The sequence below is a fragment of the Bolinopsis microptera genome, chromosome 13, assembly GCF_026151205.1.
Source record: "Bolinopsis microptera isolate Bmic1 chromosome 13, MBARI_Bmic_1.0, whole genome shotgun sequence".
NCBI lineage: Eukaryota > Metazoa > Ctenophora > Tentaculata > Lobata > Bolinopsidae > Bolinopsis > Bolinopsis microptera.
In genome coordinates this window covers 15,745,265-15,757,173 of record NC_087084.1, presented here as the reverse complement: position 1 = coordinate 15,757,173, position 11,909 = coordinate 15,745,265, and positions in this window count along the sequence as shown.

Below are 11,909 nucleotides of genomic sequence, written 5' to 3'. Positions count from 1 at the left end.
CGGCCACTGTACTGAACCCACCGGCCACTGTACTGAGCCCACCGGCCACTGTACTGAGCCCACCGGCCACTGTACTGAGCCCACCGGCCACTGTACTGAGCCCACCGGCCACTGTACTGAGCCCACCGGCCACTGTACTGAGCCCACCGGCCACTGTACTGAGCCCACCGGCCACTGTACTGAGCCCACCAGCCACTGTACTGAGCCCACCGGCCACTGTACTGAGCCCACCGGCCACTGTACTGAGCCCACCGGCCACTGTACTGAGCCCACCGGCCACTGTACTGAGCCCACCAGCCACTGTCCTGAGCCCACCGGCCACTGTATAGAGCCCACCGGCCACTGTACTGAGCCCACCGGCCACTGTACTGAGCCCACCGGCCACTGTACTGAGCCCACCGGCCACTGTACTGAGCCCACCGGTCACTAAGCCCAAGCAAAAAGAATTGGGAATGCCGACATAACACAACTTAAAATTAAATTTTGCCTAAACTATGAAATCAGTACCCTGAAGATCATGAGGCCGCTAGGCAAGGGCAGATTTCTCACGGTGTCGGGGGCTAATGTCCTTATCAGTGTGACAGTTATTCCTCGAAATCAGTAATACGGGGTGTCACGTGACAGTAATTCGTCGAACTGGTAGGTTCACGTGACCACTGCGTACGAGTCACACAATCATCTTCAAGCATATACAGGGCGTGTGCCAGCGTATTCAGTGCTCTGAGACCCTGAGGCGTTGTTGTCTCTTTATTATGAAAGTTGATTATATTCAGTGCCCTGTGGGGTGGTACAATAACATTTAATAGTTGCATGGAAATGTATTATATTGCAGTACGGTCCTTTATATAACTACCCAGCATGTAGTATAGTATACAGTACTGCTACTAGTATACAGTGTGCAGCATGTAGTATAGTATACAGTACTGCTACTAGTATATAGTATATAATATAGTATACAGTATATAGTATACAGTATATAGTATGTAGTCCTACCTACCCAGCTCAAAGAAGACTTTTTCGAGGAAGTAAACAAACCGGCTCGTTATATTGTCTACTCTTGTTGGAGCTTCAGGCTCTCGTTAAGTACTTTGATATTGTGATGTACTAAACTGGTTTCAGTAATAGTTAAAATCCTCTTTTATCGTTATTCAAAAATTAAACATTTCATTTGAACCTATGAGTGTAATTTATTCTTTACACAATATCTCTTTTAAGTAGAAACTGTACGGATTTGCTCGTACCCTTATTTACTAAATCCTCCTAACCATATTATAAACAGTAAGTAAAGGGACATGACTCACCTGTTATAAGACATGACACACGTGCTAGGTCTCTACACCGGGGTAGTGTTTGAGAGAGAGGAGAAGAAGTGGCTGCCTCTAGCTCGGACCTTCCTCTCCGTACAGGTTAGTAACCTAGTAACCAGCTAGTAACCTAGTAACCACATTCTGCCCTGACAACCACGTCTCTACTACACGTTAGTAACCTAGTAACCAGTTAGTAACCAGTTAGTAACCTAGTAACCATCTAGTAACCTAGTAACCAGCTAGTAACCTAGTAACCAGCTAGTTACCTAGTAACCAGCTAGTAACATAGTAACCAGCTAGTAACTTAGTAACCAGCTAGTAACCTAGTAACCAGCTAGTAACCTAGTAACCAGCTAGTAACCTAGTAACCAGCTAGTAACCTAGTAACCAGCTAGTAACCTAGTAACCAGCTAGTAACCTAGTAACCAGCTAGTAACCTAGTAACCAGCTAGTAACCTAGTAACCAGCTAGTAACCTAGTAACCAGCTAGTAACCTAGTAACCAGCTAGTAACCTAGTAACCAGCTAGTAACCTAGTAACCAGCTAGTAACCTAGTAACCAGCTAGTAACCTAGTAACCAGCTAGTAACCTAGTAACCAGCTAGTAACCTAGTAACCAGCTAGTAACCTAGTAACCAGCTAGTAAACTAGTAACCAGCTAGTAACCTAGTAACCAGCTAGTAATCTAGTAACCAGCTAGTAATCTAGTAACCAGCTTGTAACCTAGTAACCAGTTAGTAACCTAGTAACCATATTCCCTTACACGTTAAGACACTAACCTTCCTCTTCTTACAGCTGGTCAAGGTGCAGAACAAACACGAACTCGTCTACAGGGTCTGGGCTTATCAGGGTTAGTTACCATGGTTACATGCCAGGGTTAGATATTTGTGTGCTTTTATAATACTTTTGTAATAGTGTTAGAAACTGCTATGATGATACCATGGTTACAGTTAGTATTATGTTGTAATATCTCCCTCCAGATGAGAAGCTGAAGATAGAGATGAGGATATTAGCTTCTCTAAAGGTGTCCCGACAAGAAACCTTCGTTCGTATGGTAGATGAGGCCTTCAGCGAAACTATGGGAATTAGATTCAAAACCAAGGACATGGCTAACCAGGTGAGCTAATGGTAACCATGGTAACCATCACTAACATGGCTAACCAGGAGAGTTAATCAGCATAATTTATTTCGTTACAATGTACTTCAGACCTGACAATTACTGTTAGGCCTGGATTTGTTTTAAATCTGTTAGGGTTTTTATTGTGATATATAATTATATAATATTAAATTTGTGTTGCAGTTTTTTGACGACGTAAGAGACGTGATACGAAAGGCTCCTGCTAAAGAACTGGTTGATTTGCCTGAAGGACACCACGCAAAGCAAGGTATGTAACCATGGTAACCATCACTATACACTAACTGTAACCATGGTCCATGGTAACCATGACTAACTGTAACCATGGTAACCATCACTAACTGTAACCATGGTAACCATCACTAACTGTAACCAAGATAACCATCAGTAACTGTAACCATGGTAACCACCACTAACTGTAACCATGGTAACTATCACTAACTGTAACCATGATAACTATCATTAAATGTAACCATGGTTACAGGTGTTCCTGAGGAGACAGTAAAGTTGAAGGTACATTTACCTGCTGACGCTAAAGGAAAAGAAAGGAAGTGTTATGTTAAGGTTGATAGGAGGTTAGTATTAAAAGAGCACTTTTGTTTGCACGGATACCAGGTCGTTGTTTTGTCTCCTACTCGATAATGTTTAGTCCTTACGTAACTAGTAAACTAGTAAGTTAAGTAAATCAAATAAAGTGGTTCCCTCACTAGGACGACAATGGGGCAACTACTCGCTGCCATAAGGAAGAGTAACAAAGTAACTTTGTAACCATGGTAACTATCACTAGGACGACAATGGGGCAACTACTAGCTGCCATAAGGAAGAGTAACAAAGTAGACAACCCTGCAGCCTGGATAGAGATCAGACCTAACAGATACAACCCACTGCCTCCCCACTTCACAGTCAGCAGTAGTGTGGGGAATCTTAATATCAGGGAGATCTGGGTCGTTCACAACAAGGGGCCTCCTATCCCACCAGTTAGTATTCTAGTTCACAACAAGGGGCCTCCTATCCCACCAGTTAGTATTCTAGTTCACAACAAGGGGCCTCCTATCCCACCAGTTAGTATTCTAGTTCACAACAAGGGGCCTCCTATCCCACCAGTTAGTATTCTAGTTCACAACAAGGGGCCTCCTATCCCACCAGTTAGTATTCTAGTTCACAACAAGGGGCCTCCTATCCCACCAGTTAGTATTCTAGTTCACAACAAGGGGCCTCCTATCCCACCAGTTAGTATTCTAGTTCACAACAAGGGGCCTCCTATCCCACCAGTTAGTATTCTAGTTCACAACAAGGGGCCTCCTATCCCACCAGTTAGTATTCTAGTTCACAACAAGGGGCCTCCTATCCCACCAGTTAGTATTCTAGTTCACAACAAGGGGCCTCCTATCCCACCAGTTAGTATTCTAGTTCACAACAAGGGGCCTCCTATCCCACCAGTTAGTATTCTAGTTCACAACAAGGGGCCTCCTATCCCACCAGTTAGTATTCTAGTTCACAACAAGGGGCCTCCTATCCCACCAGTTAGTATTCTAGTTCACAACAAGGGGCCTCCTATCCCACCAGTTAGTATTCTAGTTAACAACAAGGGGCCTCCTATCCCACCAGTTAGTATTCTAGTTCACAACAAGGGACCTCCTATCCCACCAGTTAGTATTCTAGTTCACAACAAGGGGCCTCCTATCCCACCAGTTAGTATTCTAGTTCACAACAAGGGGCCTCCTATCCCACCAGTTAGTATTCTAGTTCACAACAAGGGGCCTCCTATCCCACCAGTTAGTATTCTAGTTCACAACAAGGGGCCTCCTATCCCACCAGTTAGTATTCTAGTTCACAACAAGGGGCCTCCTATCCCACCAGTTAGTATTCTAGTTCACAACAAGGGGCCTCCTATCCCACCAGTTAGTATTCTAGTTCACAACAAGGGGCCTCCTATCCCACCAGTTAGTATTCTAGTTCACAACAAGGGGCCTCCTATCCCACCAGTTAGTATTCTAGTTCACAACAAGGGGCCTCCTATCCCACCAGTTAGTATTCTAGTTCACAACAAGGGGCCTCCTATCCCACCAGTTAGTATTCTAGTTCACAACAAGGGGCCTCCTATCCCACCAGTTAGTATTCTAGTTCACAACAAGGGGCCTCCTATCCCACCAGTTAGTATTCTAGTTCACAACAAGGGGCCTCCTATCCCACCAGTTAGTATTCTAGTTCACAACAAGGGGCCTCCTATCCCACCAGTTAGTATTCTAGTTCACAACAAGGGGCCTCCTATCCCACCAGTTAGTATTCTAGTTCACAACAAGGGGCCTCCTATCCCACCAGTTAGTATTCTAGTTCACAACAAGGGGCCTCCTATCCCACCAGTTAGTATTCTAGTTCACAACAAGGGGCCTCCTATCCCACCAGTTAGTATTCTAGTTCACAACAAGGGGCCTCCTATCCCACCAGTTAGTATTCTAGTTCACAACAAGGGGCCTCCTATCCCACCAGTTAGTATTCTAGTTCACAACAAGGGGCCTCCTATCCCACCAGTTAGTATTCTAGTTCACAACAAGGGACCTCCTATCCCACCAGTTAGTATTCTAGTTCACAACAAGGGGCCTCCTATCCCACCAGTTAGTATTCTAGTTCACAACAAGGGGCCTCCTATCCCACCAGTTAGTATTCTAGTTCACAACAAGGGGCCTCCTATCCCACCAGTTAGTATTCTAGTTCACAACAAGGGGCCTCCTATCCCACCAGTTAGTATTCTAGTTCACAACAAGGGGCCTCCTATCCCACCAGTTAGTATTCTAGTTCACAACAAGGGGCCTCCTATCCCACCAGTTAGTATTCTAGTTCACAACAAGGGGCCTCCTATCCCACCAGTTAGTATTCTAGTTCACAACAAGGGGCCTCCTATCCCACCAGTTAGTATTCTAGTTCACAACAAGGGGCCTCCTATCCCACCAGTTAGTATTCTAGTTCACAACAAGGGGCCTCCTATCCCACCAGTTAGTATTCTAGTTCACAACAAGGGGCCTCCTATCCCACCAGTTAGTATTCTAGTTCACAACAAGGGGCCTCCTATCCCACCAGTTAGTATTCTAGTTCACAACAAGGGGCCTCCTATCCCACCAGTTAGTATTCTAGTTCACAACAAGGGGCCTCCTATCCCACCAGTTAGTATTCTAGTTCACAACAAGGGGCCTCCTATCCCACCAGTTAGTATTCTAGTTCACAACAAGGGGCCTCCTATCCCACCAGTTAGTATTCTAGTTCACAACAAGGGGCCTCCTATCCCACCAGTTAGTATTCTAGTTCACAACAAGGGGCCTCCTATCCCACCAGTTAGTATTCTAGTTCACAACAAGGGGCCTCCTATCCCACCAGTTAGTATTCTAGTTCACAACAAGGGGCCTCCTATCCCACCAGTTAGTATTCTAGTTCACAACAAGGGGCCTCCTATCCCACCAGTTAGTATTCTAGTTCACAACAAGGGGCCTCCTATCCCACCAGTTAGTATTCTAGTTCACAACAAGGGGCCTCCTATCCCACCAGTTAGTATTCTAGTTCACAACAAGGGGCCTCCTATCCCACCAGTTAGTATTCTAGTTCACAACAAGGGGCCTCCTATCCCACCAGTTAGTATTCTAGTTCACAACAAGGGGCCTCCTATCCCACCAGTTAGTATTCTAGTTCACAACAAGGGGCCTCCTATCCCACCAGTTAGTATTCTAGTTCACAACAAGGGGCCTCCTATCCCACCAGTTAGTATTCTAGTTCACAACAAGGGGCCTCCTATCCCACCAGTTAGTATTCTAGTTCACAACAAGGGGCCTCCTATCCCACCAGTTAGTATTCTAGTTCACAACAAGGGGCCTCCTATCCCACCAGTTAGTATTCTAGTTCACAACAAGGGGCCTCCTATCCCACCAGTTAGTATTCTAGTTCACAACAAGGGGCCTCCTATCCCACCAGTTAGTATTCTAGTTCACAACAAGGGGCCTCCTATCCCACCAGTTAGTATTCTAGTTCACAACAAGGGGCCTCCTATCCCACCAGTTAGTATTCTAGTTCACAACAAGGGGCCTCCTATCCCACCAGTTAGTATTCTAGTTCACAACAAGGGGCCTCCTATCCCACCAGTTAGTATTCTAGTTCACAACAAGGGGCCTCCTATCCCACCAGTTAGTATTCTAGTTCACAACAAGGGGCCTCCTATCCCACCAGTTAGTATTCTAGTTCACAACAAGGGGCCTCCTATCCCACCAGTTAGTATTCTAGTTCACAACAAGGGGCCTCCTATCCCACCAGTTAGTATTCTAGTTCACAACAAGGGGCCTCCTATCCCACCAGTTAGTATTCTAGTTCACAACAAGGGGCCTCCTATCCCACCAGTTAGTATTCTAGTTCACAACAAGGGGCCTCCTATCCCACCAGTTAGTATTCTAGTTCACAACAAGGGGCCTCCTATCCCACCAGTTAGTATTCTAGTTCACAACAAGGGGCCTCCTATCCCACCAGTTAGTATTCTAGTTCACAACAAGGGGCCTCCTATCCCACCAGTTAGTATTCTAGTTCACAACAAGGGGCCTCCTATCCCACCAGTTAGTATTCTAGTTCACAACAAGGGGCCTCCTATCCCACCAGTTAGTATTCTAGTTCACAACAAGGGGCCTCCTATCCCACCAGTTAGTATTCTAGTTCACAACAAGGGGCCTCCTATCCCACCAGTTAGTATTCTAGTTCACAACAAGGGGCCTCCTATCCCACCAGTTAGTATTCTAGTTTTAATTTACTTTCCACACAACTATGTAATAAATAATTTAACTGTATCCTAGCTATATATTTCAAGTTATTGTTTGTTAAAAAGTATATAGATTTTTGTAAATTTTGTAGATATTTCACGTTATTGATAGTTATACAACAGATATATTTTAACCAGGCTATAAAAGTGACGTGTCACCTGCCGGTTGGTAACAAGGTTGTCATGGAGATGAGTCCTCACATCACTATAAAAGAAATGTTTATCTACCTTTGTGACAAATACAAGCTGGATAAGATGATGCACAGCATAGTAAGGTATGTAACCATGGTAACCATCACTAACTGTAACCATAGTAACCATCACTAACTGTAACCATGGTAACCATCACTAACTGTAACCATGGTAACCATCACTAACTGTAACCATAGTAAGGTAGTTCTCCTTCAACGTTTACACTTTAACTAACATTATAGTCTAGCTAATAGAGTAATAGAAACATCAGGTATTGAACTTTAAAGTGACCTGGTGACTTACTCGGTGCCCCATAATAAGTTGCATCTTGTAGATAAGAGTTGTACTCTAACCTGTTACCATGGTAACTAACCTGTGACCTACCCTCCCAGTCGGAATAACAAGACCCAGCTGCTGGACATGACAATTACAGTTATAGGATCACAAGTCTCCGAGTTCGTTATTATTCGGCAGAAGTACCCTGGTTAGTATAATTGTATTGTAATATGTAGTTAATACAATTGTATTAACAATTATTATTTAAATTATTGTTAATACAATTGTTTTAAAAGTTTTACATTAGACGCCTAAAATCGGGCTTTCTGCATTTATCTAATTTTGATGGGGGAATGCGACTACACAGGTATGATCTTGAAGTCTTCAAATAATTATCATCAGAGATCTATATAACTCAAACTACTTAATATATATAGTAGTGTTGAAAGTGTAAAACCCTGTTTAACAAAAGTTCCGATTTTCAGTAAAAGCGCACGAGTTTTGGAGTGATGAGAAGGATTGGGCAGATTGTGGGGACTGTGGGTTCGAGGGGCTGCCCTATACTAGAGATTGGTACAAGCAGAGGCACGCAGAGAGGATCCCTCCTGATGAGGACCTCGTCTCCAGGGGAGACAACGTCTCTAGATCCAGAGGAGACATTGTCTCTAAAGGTTCTCCCTATATCAGGGAGAAAACAGAGGATTCAGACCCAGAGCCAAATAAGAGTCCTTTAAGAGACACTATAGGGCGGATAAAAGAACATGTCAGGTCTCTGAAGAAGAACAAGTTGTATCCCAACCCTGGGCCCTTGTCTGGAGGAGATATACCTGATTCAGCTGGGGACTTCTCTAAAATGAGGAAACAATGGACCCCTCCCCGCCGTGACACTATTCAGGACATTGAGTTTGAAAAAGCTAAGGCAATGTATGCGCAGCACAGGAACCCTCTCTCTGGTAACCATGGTAACAAACAACTCTATCCTGAAATGCCAGAACCTGCATCGCTGACCCCACCTAAAGTAGAACCTCAAACAACCTACCAGCCTCCTCCTGCAGCCAACCATCCAGGTCTACCTCCTAACCACCCCTCAGGAACAAACCCAGCCCCATACCCAGGAGGACCTACTACCCAGTACCCGGGGTATCCCCCCAACCAGATGTTCGGAGGGATGTACCAGGCTCCAATGGTGGACATGTGGGGCAACAGACACCCCTCCCCTTACTATCCATACTCTCCCATGTACAGTGGTTACCCTGCACCCTACCCTCCCCAACACTCCAACACTGCGGCCCCCGGTCATCCTGTACCCCCTGCTCCCCGACCTCAAGAAGAGACCCCTCCTCAACAAGGATGTGCTGTGACTGGTGCAAGTAGCTGTGGTTCCAACCCTGCTGACCCTCTTCCTGGGCAGCCCCTCAAACCTGTCTCCTCACACGGCAAATCTCGTCTTGCTCCTCCCCCTCCTAGCAGACCCAGAGAGGAGGAGTCCCTCCCAGTAGAGCAGGTTAGTCAGCTTTATCCTAAACTAGAGGACTCAGTCCCTGATTCCAGAAGTGAGGACCCGGGTATGAGACGGTCCTTTAAACGCAGCAGTATTAGATCAGTAGGGGGTAGTATGAGGAACAGAGCTAGCAACAGGTCTGTTAGGTTCCTGGAGAGTAGGAGGGAGCAGATACCGGTGCAGATAGGCAGGGATATCAACACTTTGGTGAAGGAGGCTGATAATGCTGAGTCTATCATTACTCCCAGAACCTCAGTACCGGAGACAGAGTCTCACTACCCTCCTGACATGTCCCTCCCTGCAGAAAACACCCCTCCCCTCAGCAAAGGAGACCATATATCCACACTCCTCACCTCCCTCAACAATAGTGAGAGGATTAGTGATGCAATAGAGCGAGCAGACAGTCCTCCTCTGGAGAGGATGGAGGACACCAGGTATCCTAACCTGAGGAGCATGAGCGAGGCTATCCTTCCCACCGGAGACACCAGTAACTTCTACCCTAATCTGCACGAGATACAGCCACGTAGGAAACTGAGATCGTCTCTAAGGAGGAAAGAGGAGAAAGAAGGAGGAGACACTGATGAGGAGGTAGCTCAGTATACTCGTTTACTCACCCAGGAGATAATGAGTTCTCACTCTCCCACAAAACCAACCACTGCAGATCTGAAGCGGCAGCTTGCTCTGGAGATAGAGGAAGCTATACAACAGAAGAAGTTGTTAAGGGGGGACCTGAGGAAGAGGCGCCCCCTCCTGCAGCGCTCTATGAGTGAGAACAGGGCTAGGAGACCTCACTTCCCCACTGATAGTGGTCCCCACTCAGACGATGACTGGTGGACCAGGAAAGGACGAAGCCGGGGTCCTGCTCTCAAACACCAGTCTTATACTAACCAGTCAGCTAACTATCCAACCAGCTCTACCGAATCCAGCTCTTCTGACTCCAGTTCAGACAGTTCAGACAGCTCTGACAGTTCTGACAGTTCGTCAGATAGCAGCTTGACTAGCGGCTCCTCTGTGTCTCTATCTGAAGAGTTCATCATGAAGAAAGTTAAAGAATACCTAGCCAGGAGGAAGAAGAACAAGCAGAAAAGAGTTGAGGAGTATTACTCTCATTCCTCAGACTCTACTGAGTCGGACGAGGAGAACATCTCCACCAGACCCAAGAGATCAGGGGGAATATTGTCAGATGAGGAGGGTTTAATGAACACACTGGCTAAACACTTCAGAAAAGGGAGCACCCGTCTGAAGAGGAGTGTGGCTGACTCATTAGCAGAGGAGAGGGTGATGGAAAAGGTGATATTACCCCGGCTACACTTAAACTCTCCTGATGGTAAACACAATGTGTGGGATCAACTAACCAAAACAAAGCTAGACGATCAATGGGAAGATAAGTTCAAGGAGGAGGAGGAGGAGAACCAGTTCAGATCAGAGATAGAAATGCTTAAACACCATCTCAGTGAAGAGGAGGCTGACGGAAAAGAAAACGAGCACCCTAATATTTCTGCTAGAAAACCTGGTTTCTTCTCCCGAATCCTTAAGAAACGTCCGAAGTACAGTTTCCCAAGGTTCGCACAGCTAAAACAAGATGAACACGAGGAAGAAGAAGAAAATGAAGAGGTGACAACCTTGTCTTACATTCCCAGCAGAGAAAACTCGTTCAATAAAAGAAGAAAACACTCCGTGGAAAGAGTTCCAGAGCTAGCTCTGCTGAAACACAGAGGTTTCCAATCTCTACAAGACATCAGAGACCTGAACAGGGAGCTTGAGCACGCTAACGACCTAGTCAGAGCTAACTCCCTCGACTTCGACCTCTCCAAGAAACCCGGACAGACTGCTACTGGTTACTTAACAGGTCACCCTCTCTTCAAGAAGCTTAAGAAGTCCTTATCAGGTTCACTCAACAGGTCAGGCTCTCTCCGGTCCTTGTTTGGGTCAGACCGTGCCTCAAATAGAAGCAAGGTTTCAGAACCTGGCACGTACGAGCATGACATTAGGGGCATGAACCCTGGTAACCCTGGTAACCCTGGTAACCCTGGTAACCCTGGCACGTACGAGCATGACATTAGGGACATGAACCTGCATCAGCTGCTGGACAAGTACAATCCTGGCTTTATTAAGAGGTCTTTAGAGAATCTCGGCTAACTACCATCCTTTTATCGTTTTATCTATTTGTGGATTTAGATTTATTGATTAATGTTTGTTGATTTTAGTAGCTAGAAGATCCGTTTGTTAAGTTACATTTTTGTAGATTGTTTATAATTTTTGAATTCGAATATGATTACACCAAAATATTTGTCTCTGTCTTAATAGAAAAGCGGCTAAAAATCTAAAAATCAACGCCCTTCATGCCAATTTACAATTTTGACCAAATCTGCTTTTTCTCTCGACTAGTTCTTTTATTCATTTAATTAATTTGGATCTTTTACAATCCTGACTTTATTATTTTACAGACGTCAAGAAGGGAGCCCTTCAAAAGGACACGAGGTGAGTATTTGAAAAGAGTTTCTATAGAAGATAATAGAAACTAGAAAGCTATTAATTTCGTTTTAACCCCAGTGCAGTTTCAAAGAATTCACTTTCACTCTGTATATTTCAGCGCCTAGTCCCCCTAAGCCAACTATAGGGGGTGTAAGAGCGTACAGTGGCTCCACCTGGTAACCTTGGTAACCCTGGTAACCCTGGTAACCCTGGTAACCCTGGTAACCCTGGTAAC